The 14,955-nt window shown below is 41.7% G+C and overlaps 1 pseudogene; it reads left to right on the top strand.

Annotated features, from left to right (window-relative positions):
- LOC140858793 (uncharacterized) overlaps positions 1 to 11,448 on the top strand; it is a 56,532-nt pseudogene extending 45,084 nt beyond the window's left edge.
- Positions 11,449 to 14,955: the final 3,507 nt, after the last annotated feature.

The raw sequence follows: 14,955 nt of genomic DNA, 5'->3' as shown, positions 1-14,955 counted from the left end.
AGCAATAGGATTGCTATTTATGAAATGTGCTGATCTATTTGTGAAATGAGTCAACAAATTTGGTGAACAGAAAATAAAACCTTTCAAATTTAAAAATTATTTTCAAAATGCCAAATCCTGACCCATCAGCCCAAATACTTAATTAAAAGAATTAAGTGTTGTCTAGTAGGTCTAGAATTATGAATTAAGACCTAAGACAATTGCATAAACTTGTGGGTCAATGGGTTAGATGGATTAGGTCCATAATTGGGTTAGACCTAAGGTTAGCTTAAAGAAATGGACTAATTTAGAGTAATTGATCAAATCTAATCAAAAGTTGAATTAGATTAGGTCAAGGATACTCTAGATTCAACTTCAATAGTTGTAGTTGAATGGGTCCATGTCTTTAACTAGACTAAGATGGACTTAATTTATGGCTATGCGGTGGAACCCTATTTACTAAGTTGATCAAATTAAAACTAATGAACCAGTTGGTGTCTAAGGTAAGTTTGGCAATATGATCAGTGGTTTTTAAGCGGGAGCTACTCGCAGTGATTCAATCTCTGACGAGTTAATGGCTTATCCCCACCACTGATCTCACTTACCTGGCCAACCTGGTGAATTAGATTTTGATTAGATCACTTGGTGATTAGGGCTCACCCATGTCATTAGGTAAATCAGTTTGACTGATTTAGGTGCTCCTAATGCTGGCTTTAATTAAATCTTTTTTAATCTGACTTGGTGAAGTCAGTGAGAGGATTGAAATTGGCTGGATATGATATTTTCTTCTCATCTATCCTTTAATAAAATCCTTAAAATTATTAGGTCCCTAAAATGATTAGTTATAGTGGTAACTAAGTCATAGCCTCCCATTAAGTGAGTGATAATCAGTCCATTAGTTTAATAATCATTGGAGGCCTAAAGGCCTGGTGCTTATTGACTAATGGAATTATCATTCATAATATGATAATTTAGTTTGAGTCTTTCGGATGGTGGTCGGTTGGCCGGCCAAAGTTGGGCCTGATCATTTATTGGTCCGATTCACCAAATCAAGTCATGTTAATGGTTGGACCTAACCAGATCTTTTTAGTGGAGGCCAAAGCCTACTGATTAGGTTCTGGGGCAAAATCAATTACTAGAAGTTGTTTAGAGAAACAACTAGTTATGAACCTACCCATAGATGCACATGGGTTGACCAACCAAAGTTGGGCTCGTGTGTAGTCTGTATGAATTCTAGTACCCACTAAGGAATTAAAGTAAGTCCTCGAATTGGAGGTTGAGGCTACCAGTTCATAAAAATATTGAGAGAAACTTTAGACTAAAGTCCAAGTCTTTAGTATTAATAATTTATGTACTAATATAGGTTTGATTTTCCTTTACAAAGCTATGGCCACTACCCTGTCGCTCCTGTCATTATTAGATAATGACAAGCTCATGGGACCTAATTTCGATAGCTGGTATCGAAAATTAAAAATCGTTCTTGAGCATGAGCGGATCTTTTATGTAGTAACGGATCCAGCACCTGAGGAGCCAGCCCTGAATGCTAGAGGGACGGTCTGAGACACTTACCAGAAGTGCCTTAACGACCGCACCACCGTCTGGTGCATTATGCTAGCGGCAATGAATGATGAGTTCAGCCATAGGTTCGAGAATGCCCAACCATAGGAGATGCTTCCAATGTTGAACGACTCCTTTGGCACGTCTGACGACATTGAAAGGCACAAAACTAGTTGTGCCATTTTTAATGCTCGGATGAGGGATGGAGCCTCAGTCACTGATCATGTACTGTACATGATCGAAATGATTGAGCGCCTAAGTGAACTGGGTTTTCTCCTGCACGAGCAGCTCAGTAACGATGCGATCCTTAATTCTCTGCCCAAGTCCTTCCTTCCCTTCCTTACTCATTTTCGAACGACAAAGCCTGCAGTGAACTACCACAGCTTGTTGGGGTTACTGCAGAACTTTGAGAAGGATCACCAACTCCATAAGGAGTTGGTGAATGTTGTGGGAGGGTCTTCTTCTGGTCATCGACCCTTTAAGAAAGGTAAGAAGAAGAACAAAAAGAAGAAGAATAAGAAGGTGCAGCTGCATGCTGGGACGTCTGCACAGGGTCAAACCAAGAAGCGTAAGCCTGACCAGAGCCAGACAGAGTGCTTCTTTTGCAAGAAGTAGGGGCACTGGAAGAGGAACTGTCCTCTATACATTGCCTCACTGGACCCGAACAGGCCAAAGAAGAAGCAAGGTACTTATATGATAACACCTTACAACTTTTCCATTTGTGATACTACTGCCTGGGTATTGGATATCGGAAGCCCTTATCATATTTGCAATTCGATGCAGGGTCTGCAAGTCAGTAGGAGATTTGATGAAGACGAGAGATTCTTAAATGTTGGAGATGGAAGCAAAGTTCCAGTTCTAGCATTAGGAATTATAAACCTTGTAATCAATTCTCGAAACGTAATTCTGAGTGAATGTCACTATTATCCAAGCTTTTTATTAAATATTATTTCTGTAGGCCTTTTGGCCATGAACGATTATCAATTTTTAATAAAAAAAAATGTTTGCAATATCATTTTGAATGGTGTTACAATGTTTGTTGGACAACTTAATAATGAAATTTACTTTCTATCACAACCTGTTAATGTGGTTCAAACCTCCGGTAAATGTCCTAGAATAGATAATGTGTCAGAAGTCTACCTTTGGTACTATAGGCTAAGTCATATCAATAAGAATAGGATAAACAGATTGGCTCAAGGAATTCTTAAAGTAGGTGATTGTGAATTACTTCCAACCTGTGAGTCCTGTCTTCTTGGTAAAATGACCAAATCACCTTTTACTGAAAAAGGTGAGCGAGCTAGTGAACTCTTGGGTCTGGTACATTCTGATGTATGTGGACCTATGAGCTCAAGTGCAAGAGGTGGATATTTCTACTTCATAACCTTCACAGACGACCTATCGAGGTATGGATATGTCTATTTAATGAAGCATAAATCGGAGTCGTTTGAAATGTTCAAACTATTCCGAAATGAGGTAGAAAAATAAACTGGGAAGTGTATTAAAACTCTTCGATCTGATCGAGGAGGTGAATATCTTTCCAATGATTTTCTGACATATCTTAGAGAGAATGGGATTCTCTCTCAATGGACTCCTCCTGGAACACCACAACATAATGGTGTATCTGAAAGGAGGAATCGGACCTTGTTGGACATGGTTCGATCCATGATGGGGTTTGCTGGTCTGCCAATCTCCCTCTGGGGATATGCGCTCAAATCGACTTGTTACCTTCTAAATAGAGTTCCAAGTAAATCTGTAACCAAAATGCCATATGAGATATGGATAGGACGTAAGCCAGTACTCTCGCACCTTAGGGTTTGGGGGTGTTCGGCTTATGTGAAACGTTTAATTACGGACAAGCATGGACCTAGGTCTGATAAGTGTAATTTTATAGGGTACCTAAAAGAGACCAAAGGGTATTACTTCTACCTAGCTGATGAGTAAAAAGTGTTTGTCAGCCTTAAGACAATCTTTTTAGAAAAGGAGTTCCTTGGTGAAGGGACTGTTGCCTCTAAAGTCGAACTTGACGAAGTTCGGTAGATGAAAAAACCAACACAAGTTGCTGAACCTAAATCGGATTTGGTTAGATCAAATTTGGAGCCCATTGTTCAAGCACCCTTAAGACGATCTGATAGAGTACCATGTCAACCGGACAGATACTATGGTTTCTTGGTTCGAAACGACGATCCTATCGAACTTGATGAAAACGATGAGGATCCGATCACCTACATGGATGCAATGCAGAGACCTAACTCTGAGAAATGGCTAGAGGCCATGAAATCTGAAATGGAGTCCATGAAGGTCAACGATGTGTGCACATTGGTTGACCCACCCGAAGGAGTAAAACCCATAGGATGTAAATGGGTCTTCAAGAGGAAGAGAGGCACAGACGGAAAGGTGAAAACCTATAAAGCCCGTCTGGTTGTCAAAAGATATCGTCAACATTATGGTATAGACTATGACGAGATATTTTCTCCTGTGGCAATGCTCAAATCCATTCGGATTATGCTTGCAATAGCTGTCCATCTGGACTATGAAATCTGGCAGATGGATGTGAAGACAGCTTTCCTAAACGGAAAGCTGGATGAAGAGGTGTATATGATACAACCTGAAGGATTCACATCCACAGATGAGTCTAAGGTATGCAGGCTACAGAGGTCCATTTATGGACTTAAGCAGGCATCACGGAGTTGGAACATACGTTTTGATAAGACGATCAAGACGTATGGCTTCGTTAAGAACGGAGAAGAGCCCTGCATTTATAAGTGGGCTAATGGTCTAGTAGTAGTATTTCTTGTATTGATGTGAATGACATTCTCTTAATCGAGAATGATGTCCCTGCATTACAGGGAATAAAGATTTGGCTGTCGTCACAGTTCTCCATGAAGGATCTAGGAGAAGCTTCCTACATCCTAGGGATGAGGATCTATAGAGATAGATCTAAAAAGTTGCTTGGTTTATCTCAGTCCACGTACATTGATACTATGCTGAAGAGGTTCAGCATGGAGAATTTCAAGAAAGGCTATCTTCCGATAGGCTATGGAATTTTTCTCTCGAAGATGGATTGTCCGACAACACCTCAAGAGAGAGAGTGTATGGGTAGGATTCCATATACTTCGACAGTAGGATCTATCATGTATGCCATGATATGTACACGACCAGATGTGGCATACTCACTAGGGGTAGTGAGTAGATACCAATCTGATCCAGGGGAGAATCACTGGAAGGTTGTTAAAATCATCCTAAAGTATTTAAGAAATACTAGGGATCAGTGGCTTGTTTATGGTGAATCGGACTTGAGACTTATAGGGTATACAGACTCTAGTTTTCAGTCTGATCACGATAACAGCAAAAGTGTGTCAGGATTTATTTTTACCCTTAATGGTGGGGCTATCTGCTGGAAAAGTTCCAAGCAGCACACAGTGGCTGATTCAGTTTGCGAGGTGGAGTATGTCACTGCATCATATGCTGCCAAAGAAGCGGTGTGGCTGAGAAAATTCATCATCGAGCTTGGAGTAGCACCCTCCCTTGTTGGTCCAGTTCTGCTCTACTGTGACAGCTCTGGAGCCATTGCTCAGGTGAAGGAACCAAAGGCACACCAGCGGACGAAGCATATTCTGCGCCGCTACCATCTCATCCGGGAAATTATGGATCGAGGTGACGTCGATCTTCAGAAGATCAACGGGAAGGAGAACCTGACCGACCCATTCACTAAAGCCATTACGGTGAAGGAGTTTGACAACTACAAGTCGAAGATGGGTATTAGATACTACACCGATTGGCTTTAGGCCAAGTGGGAGATTGTTAGGAATAGTATCCCAAAGCCAATCATCAGCCTGTTGACGGTTGTGCTCATTTTTATATTTGTACATGAATTATGAATTAATAAAAATTATTTTGATATTTTTTATCACAAAATGTTTCATCTTCTAATGAACTCCTATGTTGTGGTGAAGTCCTTACGACTATTTAGACTCGACAAAGGAGGATTTATCGTTTAGTCCTTAAATCTGTTCACGACCAAATGATACGTTGTTACTTAGAACGACAATATTTATCAAGCATAGGTCATTGTATGCCATATAGGTTGGTTGTCCTCTTAACCAATGAGTCTGGAGACACTGGTATGGCATACAGGTGAGATGTAAAGGTACATCTGCACTGAACGTGACCAACTCTGAAGCTATTTCTGCTGTCAAGATTTACTCTGATGGAATATGGGTATAAATATCCCTCCAACTTGAGACCGCCATGGTGACTTGCAAGCAACTCACTGCACTTAGGCACTGAACTACCTGAATTTTTAATTCAGTGACGGAAGGTTGCTGGGTATAGTCAAGTACTTGACTTGTCGGTGCGTGTGTTAAGATGGGATTGACCACTCCAGTTTAGGAGCTGTGTACAGTCATGTTTCAATTTAGCAAAACCTTGGCTAGGGTAGTCCTTGTGAGGAGTCACAGGACTGTTTGAGTTGAGCATGATTCGGATGATCTGATCAGGGTTGACAGTTTAACCCTGAGTCATCTTAAACACAAGGGTCAAAAGGATGAATTATACAGTAACCATATTCATGTAGGTTCTGAGTGTTGCGATTGTGACTCTTCGATCTATCCAGATATTGGGTACCATTGCTAGATGGTCACTTCGATTAGTACAAAAATTGGTTCCTGTGCTACCGGCTTAGGTTCGAACCTGCAGGGTCACACACATTAGAGGTTCCTATCTGATCTGATGGCTGATGAAGAGTCCTAATGCTCGTGGACTATGAGTCCTACATGTCTGAGACTCTGTGATCGAGAATCAGGATTCTCTGATCATGAGTCCCACACATTTTGGGTACCGAGGTCAAGAGTCCCACTGGTTTGGGACTCTTCGATCAGGGTTACATATCGATGAATTCTGATGCCCGATTACCCATCGGATTTGGACTCAATATTTATGAGAGATTTTATTAGTGATTTGATTACTGATTAACTCAATTTGATTAAGTAATTATTTTTGAATCAAGTCCAATTGAATTGGATTCAGTTGGGTTTGACCCGATTAGGTTAAGAGTTGACCTAATCATCGAGATGGTTTGATCCCTGATTTGATCAAGGGTTGGGCTTAGTCAATTTCTGATTTGATTAAAATTTTATTGAACCTAATTAAGTCTAATTAAGTTAGATTTAAATTAGTCTAATTGGACTTAACTTATTTGGTTCAATTAGGTTGGTTTAAATATTGAAACCACCTTGACCCAATCTCCATGCGCCACCTCACTTTCATTGCACCCATTTGAATTCATGAGAAGGAACTTCTCATGAATTTTTTTTTCTCACGCCAAGCCCTCTCCACGCCCCACTTTAATGTGCCAATTGAATGGATAAGGATGATTGGTTGGCCATTCAAATTCAAAATAAAGTTTGAATTTGAATGGGCAATCAATCTTTGCGCCTTATCCCTTTTTTAACGCCCCATTTATTATATGAGAAAAATATTTCTCATGAAATCACTCCATGCACAATTTAAACCACACCTCACACCTTTAGTGGATAAGGGATGAGTTGGTGTCCATTTGAATTCAAAATTTGATTTGAATTCAAATGTGTAATTACTCATCTTTATCCTTTCTTTTGGATAAGATGTTTGACATTGTTATAAAAGGAGGAGATGAGTGGGGCGTGGAGCAAGAAGATTTTTTGGAGAAAAATTTTGGGGCATGAGGAAGTCTTGTGCATGAGAAGATAGTCCATATCCTTCCAAGAGAAAAAGAAAGAAAAGAAAGAAAAGTGGGTGCAAGGTTTTCGATGAGTTCCCTAGAGTTTTAGCTTGGGGTTCGGGAAGTGAGAAAGTGAGCTACGAGTATCGTGAGCCCACAAAATCTCAGAGAGATCTTCAACATCCTCTCAAGCATGTCTATTGATGATCTGGAGCATCCAAAGAATCGACAGATATCGATTGAAGAAGTTCGATCAGCATCGACCGTGAAAAGGGCTCTACAACGAGCTAGCACTCGTGAAGAGTCGATCAGACCGGAAGCTTCATGTGGACGATCCACAGAGGCTAGACATGCTGTGTGGTTGCATCACGATGATCAGACTCTCCCAACGATGATTAGATTGTGGCGATCTACTACCCGCACAAAGGTATTGTGTTCTGAACATATTACAGTAAAGTGTTTACTGTTCGAATTTGAATTTCAAATTTAAATGAATGCATGCTATATATCATATTTAGATCCTAGTGTAGGGTAAATTTATGTTAATTAATTAGATTAATTAATATTTTTCACTGTAAAATCATAATTTTGAAAAAGTTTTAAAATTATCATTTTATCCCTGCACTGATTTTCCCCACAGAACTACCTTCAGAGGAACAGAGTGTTAGTGAGAGATTTTTCTATATACAACTCCTCGAGCTTTGACCATAGCATCGTTGGAGAAGTCTCGTCAAGCACATGGATCACCATCTCATTTGTCAGGTACAAGCAAATGGTACTCACTGTCTACATCTGTAGCCGCTCCCAGGACTTCTCCTCCATGGTATCCGCCTTCTTCTCGTATAAGAGAGTGTTGATCAACCCATGTTGGATGAGCACATCCTTCACCCTCACTTACCACAAGAAGAAATTATTTTTTCTATCGAATCGATTGATCTCCACCTTGATATGCTCGTGTTCTCCATCTTCTATTTTGATCACCACCACCTCTGTCTAGATTGTCTGGTACCACTTATCCACGGTAACCAGGCTCAGTTACCAATTGTTATGCTCTGATATCACTTGTTGGGAGAGAAAGAAAAAAGAAAAAGAGAGAAAAATATTACAAACAAATCAAGGTAACGTGGATCAGCCTCAAGCCTACCTCCAAGGGTTATGCAAGCTTCACTATGAGAAAAAAAAATTAGACAAATACAAGAAGAACTCACCACTTCATCTTTGTACAAAGATCTCCCAATAAGAAGCTCTAAAATCCTCATAAAAGCTCTCAAATCTCTTAAGAAGCTTTCTGCATGATCAGGATGTCATTAGCTATCCAACGCCAAAAATGGCTTGTCAATTAGAAATATATAGCCTCCAAAAATTTCAAAACAATGTTTCACTAGGACATCGAGCTCAAATCAATCCCTAGAACCCTTCTAGACTATCCGATCGTGATCGGCTCGAACCGTGGCTGTCTGATCACGCAATTAGGCTTCCCCTACTTCCTAATCAACTGTGAAATCAATATGGACTATCAGATCTTCATCAGTATGAATGATGATTGTTGGATCATGCTCAATCTGCAAGGACCATGCATAGACTGCAGCTGCCTCCCACCACGTGAACCAAGCCATGCACCGCCTCTCTCTGCGTGCCGTGTGTTGCTCCTCGCCCGCCTACTCACTCGCGTGTGCATGGATCATGTGTGCACCAGATGGACCGTGTGCCTAGGCCTGGGCCATGCATGCACATCACCTAAGCCCGGGCCGCATGCCCGTGTGCCCATGTGTTGGACCGTGCTTGGCCAAGCTGCACACTGCGGGCGGGCCTGTGCACTGGGCTGCCCCCTGCGGGCAAGCCGCACTCCTATGGGCTGCACCACCGGCCTGGGCCCCCTATTGGCTTGTAGGCCAAGCCTACAGGCCCTCGAGCCCCACCTCTCACATCCGTGGGTCTTCTCACATGTATCTCTCCAATCTGGACTCCGTTTGGACTGTTTCTGAGCTTATTGGATTCCATTTTTCATCCTAAACCTCGTTCTGGACTTATTATGGATCGAATCTCAAGATATTTTTCTCAATAATTATTCTGATCAAGACTTTATTGAATTAAAACACAGTGAAGCATTCTCTCCTATAACCTAGAGTGGTCAATTCCATCTTGACTCACATACAGACTTCGCAAGTACTTGACTTTATCCAGAAATCTTTCATCACTGTATTAAAAATATAGATAGTCAGCACAAAGCACAGTGAGTTACTTACAAGTCATCGTGGTGATCTCAAATCAAAAGGATACTTATACCCATATCCTTCACAAGCTGCTCTTGACAGTAGAGCTCTCCACAACTATCATGTTCAGTGAAAATATACTCCTATATTTTATCTGCATGCCATACTAGTATCTTCACACTCCTTGATTACGAGGACAATCAACTCATATGACACACAATGATCTATACTTGATAAATATTATCATTCTATTAATAACGTATCATCTAATCGTGAACAAAATTTAAGAACTACGCCATAAATCCTCATCATCATTATCAATTATTAATAGTTCTAAGGACTTCATCATAATTATAAGAGTTCTATAAGAAAGATGCGAAATATGATGAACTACCAAATAATATTTATTAATTCATTTACAATTCATATACAAAATAAATAACTTATTGTGATTCGCGCTAGACCATGCATGAGAATCTGGTGATCAGCCAGCAACAAAAGGGAGATCGCCTAGATGCAAAAGCTAAGAATTGGTAGATCAAGAATCCAAGAGAGAAAAGAGAATGAGAGAGTTTTGAGAGGAAGAGCTTCTTTCAATCTATATTCAGCATATAATCCTTGATCTATTTTACATGTATATGTATGTATACAATTGGGTCAAGCCCTAAGCTCAAAGAAAACCCCCAACCCAAACAGACCCACGTACAGTTCTAAACCCATGACACTTAATTGACTCAGCTGAGACTGAGTCGGCTAACTTCATTCATTGAGTCAACTAACATCCAATTTAGTCACCTCAATCTCAGTCACCCAAAAACTGCACTCTTTGTTTGTCTGTGACATAGTCAACTCAGTCCGAACTGAGTCAACTCATTTGTCACTGAGTCAACTCACTGATGACTTAGTCGACTCAAAAAGTATGTCAGCTTGAAATACTAAAATTCTCCATTTCTCTCTGGCCCTCCATTGGAGACATAGTCGACCCACCTCTGGACTGGATTGACTAACCTTGAACTTAGTCGACTCAGTCTCAGGATGAGTCGACTAAGTTACTAATGCAGCTTCTATCCTGACTGATGCTTCCGCTGGTTTGCTCCATTCTTTTCTTGGCCTCTTCCTATGTGTTTTCAAGGCTTGAGGGTACCACACCTGAGCTCACATTCTTTACCTTGGTGCTCTCAAGTCCTTGTGAACTCAACTTTATCCTGTAGACCCATCCGTGCCACACACATTTGAAAACTATCTCGAGGAAGTACCTTCGTGAGTGCATCGACTGGTTCTCCTTGGTATGGACCTTCACCAACTCCACTTCATCTTCCTCCACTAGCTTTCTAATCCTATGGTATCACCATCTATATACTTTATCCTAGCATGATAGATCGAGTTTTGTGCCAGCTGCAGAGCACTCTGACTGTCACAATATAGTGTGACCTTGCTCTGCTCCACTCCCATCTCAGCTACAAGTCTTCTCAGTCAAAGAGCTTCCTTTGCAGTCTCTGTAATATCTATATACTCAGCCTCCATGGTGGACAAGGCTGTAATAGGCTAAAGGATTGATCTCTAAGACATCGATCTACTAAACATATAGAAGAGGTATCCCATTGTAGACCTTCTTATACCAAATCGTCTGCATAATTTGCATCCACAAACCCTTCCAGAGGACTCAAACCACCATATGACTCAATTATAGAGTCATCTTTTGTGGCATCAGTGGACTTCAGGTTCAGATGGAGCACCAGATATAGGTGGCTTTACAGATGGAAAGGGATTTGGCATGAGTTCAGAGTAATGTTCTGAGAAGATTGTGTTAGGATATGCAGCGAGTACCAGTATAGAAATGCTGCGGTTTCTCTAGAAAAGTCCAGAAAAAGTGATGCAGCTACTGAGTAAAAGGGAGTCTACAATTTTTAGGGTGATGCTGAGGAGCAAGCGAAGGTCTTCAGCTATGGAGGCGGTCATCCCAAAGGTCTCCAAGGGTGCACAATAGCTGAAGAGGATTGATGGTGGCAATGTTTGCACAAGGGGCTGTCCAAACATACAGTGATAGTGGGATCGTACAGAGGGTATTGCTAGGTTTACCAAGGCTTGGAGACACCAAAGTGGAGATTGTTGGCACATGTGTGGTACTTTCAAGCCTTGAAAGATTATGAGAGAAGCCATGGACTTGGCTCCAGGATTCTAGGACCGATTTGGATCCTAAGGCTAGGATCGGTTTGGTCCAAGGGTGGAGGTTCAACCTCCACGAGCTTGAGGCCCAGGGGATTTGGATCTCGAGGGGGGATAATCAAGGTTTGGACCAGGTTTGGGTCCATGAGGGTGAGAGCACATCATGTAATCAAGTTTGGATTGAGTGCTTTCAAGTATTGGGTTAGCCTAGAGAGTTTTTGGGTTAGGATTTAGGTCATGTATACTAGTATATATATGTAACTTGTAAATCCTAATTTATGTGGAATGAATTGAACCCTTTTCACCAACATCTCTCCCTCTCTCTCTGATTTTCCAGCCACCAAGAAGCCCTGGGGGGGCACCTTTTAGGAAGAGAAAGGAGGCACGCCCCCTCATCACATCTCTTGATACGTGCGGGACAAGGCAGTGCATGCTAGCAAGAAGAGAGACTCCCATCTGTCTGGGAGTCTATCTCCTAGCAGGATCTTCATGCCCAGGTTATCCACAGAAGAGGAAGAAGGAGGCTGGAGAGATTTCTCATGGAGAGAAATCAAGAAGGTGCATCCAAGAGGAAAGGAATCAGGGTTGCATGCGGACAGGCTACAGATTTTTATGCTAGGAGCCCCTGTTGGACAGGGAGTTTCTCTTTGCCTAGATCTCATTTTTTGCTGAGATTAAAATAGCAAGGAGGGCATCAAAAGAAGACCTTACTGTCTTATTGGTTTGCCCATATAAGATTTGAAAAGATGGGAGTCAGATGCACAAGGAAGATGCATGCAGGCTAAAATGTTACCCAGGAGTCCTAGTCCAACAAGGACTCTTCCTCATCATTGGTTCTAGTCCAGATCTGCTACCTCCAAGATAGCACATTTCTAGCCCTGATTCCAAGGGTCTTGAAAGTGAAAGATTAGATCTAAAGGTGCATCCCAGATCCCTAGAAGTGAGGGAGATGCAGACTAGGTCACTGCTACGGGGTTCAAGTTGCGTAGCAGTCTAGGAAATGGCATTTGCTATCCGTAGAGAGTCCAGTTCACCATGGACTATTGCAGAGGACTTTGTCACAGATCTCCATAGGTCCATGCAGGTGCACGATGGTCCTAACAAAGATCTTACGACCTATATCAATATGGATCTGATTGGGATGGCACCTCGACAATGAGTTGGCCTCAATCCATTGACTCATTGGACCACATGGACAATATGTTGGAATCTCCTAACCAACTCTCGAAACGTGGCTATGTGGATAAAACAAACACCCATGACTAACCACCTGTGACCCTAGGCCTAACAATCTATGGGTTTAGGAATAACAAATTTTGGCATCTCCCTATATAAGAAGAAAATGAGGGGATCCTTAGTCAGGCTCTGATAAGCCAATCTAATCCATTCTCAGCCCTCATACTCTCTTTATCTATGCTTAAGCTCTGGTTGACTTAAGCATCAAAGAGCCCTCCACTGAAGGCCCCACCTCTGGTGTGAGTGGACTTCTTTTGTAGGTCTGTCTCGATATCTCAGTGTCTGGATCTCCCTCCATCTTTGGCCACATCAACATCCCCGGAGCCTTGACGCAATAGATATAGCACTAGAGGAAGGATCCAACAACCCAGCTTAAGAGAGTATGCCGCGTCGCTTCTCCACTTCCTGCCGACTGTCAACTTGGTGAGGTTGGGATGGATCCATCCAATCATCCACCTCTCACAAATTGGTGGAATCGGGGCAACTGCCCATGATGGTAGAGTCTTAGCGATTTAACGATCTAGTCCACTAGGTCCAAGCCCTAATGAACACCATCTAACATCTACAGCATGCCATAGAGTAGCAGCAGCTACCTCAGCCTACTCCCTAGGTGGTGTTATCTCAGCACAGTCATCAAGACCAATCTCCAGTCCTAAAGAATCCTCCCCAAGGGATGCACCGATCGGTCTCCCTTGATCGATGACCACCCTCCCGCTGTGGGTCCACCACTGTCGACGACACCAATGATCTCCTACTTTCGATGGGGACTCGATGCTAGGTTACTCCTCAGCTAGAACAATCTTGTTGGGATGGAGATCTTGAGTGAAAGATTTATGACATCGAACACTGACTCGTTGAGGTCCAAATTGGTGGCGAAGGGAATAACGAAGTCTTCGACTTTAGTTTCCGACCATACTTCATCCACCCCATCCTCCAAGAACCAATCTTCAGTCACTTCAGGATGCCAATGGTAGAATATGATGACTCCACCAACCCCCTCGATCATCTGGAGGGCTACAAGGTCCTTATAATGCTCTAGAGTGCTTCGAACGTCCTCATCTGCCTCATCTTTCCAACAACTTTGAAGAAGGCAGTGCAGACCTAGTACTTTGGGCTTCAACCAAAGTCCATCTCCTCCTTCGAGCAACTTAGATATCAGTTCATTGCTCATTTTGCAAACAACTGAGTCTACCTGAGGATCTCAGACAGTCTCTTCTACATCCACCATGAAGAAAGAATCTTTACATTACTACGTGGCATGCTTCAATGTGGCTACCTAAAAGTATGCAACCTAGATAAAGCTTTCGCCATGTCAGCTTTAAAGATAGGCCTCTACAATGAGTGCCTCATCTATTCTCCCAATAAGATGCATCCAAGAGATTACACCGACCTCCTGGCCCAGGCCCACAAATATATGTAGGCCAAAAAAGGTTGGATCTGTTGCCCAAATATGGAGCCCAAGAGGGGGGGTGAATTGGGTCTCTTAAAATTTTTAGTGATTAATGCTCACAAAGAATGTGCTCAACTTGATGAGTGAGGTGAGTTAATTAACAATAATAAAAGATCAAATACAATTAATAAGTGAACAAGTATAAAGCACAATAAGGAAGAGAAAATATGCAAGCACAGCAAACACTAAGGATTTATAGTGGTTCGGTGCTAACCTTGCACCTACATCCACTTCTCAAGTCCCAACTTGAAAATTCAATCCACTAAAAAGATTTTAAATTACAACACATCAGATTACACCGATCCTTGCTGTCCAAAAAAGAACGTTTGTTTCTCGGGTACAAGCCAATCCACAAACCCTCCGATTACAGGTTCGGATCAATCCATCTGAGTTTTGGAATCTCCCAAAACTCAAAATTCAAAGTACAATAGCAAATGAATAGAGTACAAAATTTTCAGCATAAAAGAGCTCCTTAAATGAGCATAATAAAATAATAAAAGCATAATACTCAAGAAGTAAATGCCTTTGTTGGATACCTCCAAATTATTTGAATACTTGAATGCAGCTGAAGAGTGGTTGGTGAGCTGATTGAATGCTTCTTTTTCTCTTTCTAGGATTTTCTTTCTCTTTCTCAGATTTGAGCTTGAATGCCTCAG

The sequence above is a fragment of the Elaeis guineensis genome, chromosome 6, assembly GCF_000442705.2.
Source record: "Elaeis guineensis isolate ETL-2024a chromosome 6, EG11, whole genome shotgun sequence".
In the NCBI taxonomy this organism is placed as follows: Eukaryota; Viridiplantae; Streptophyta; class Magnoliopsida; order Arecales; family Arecaceae; genus Elaeis; species Elaeis guineensis.
This window is presented reverse-complemented; position numbering and strand designations above follow the sequence as displayed.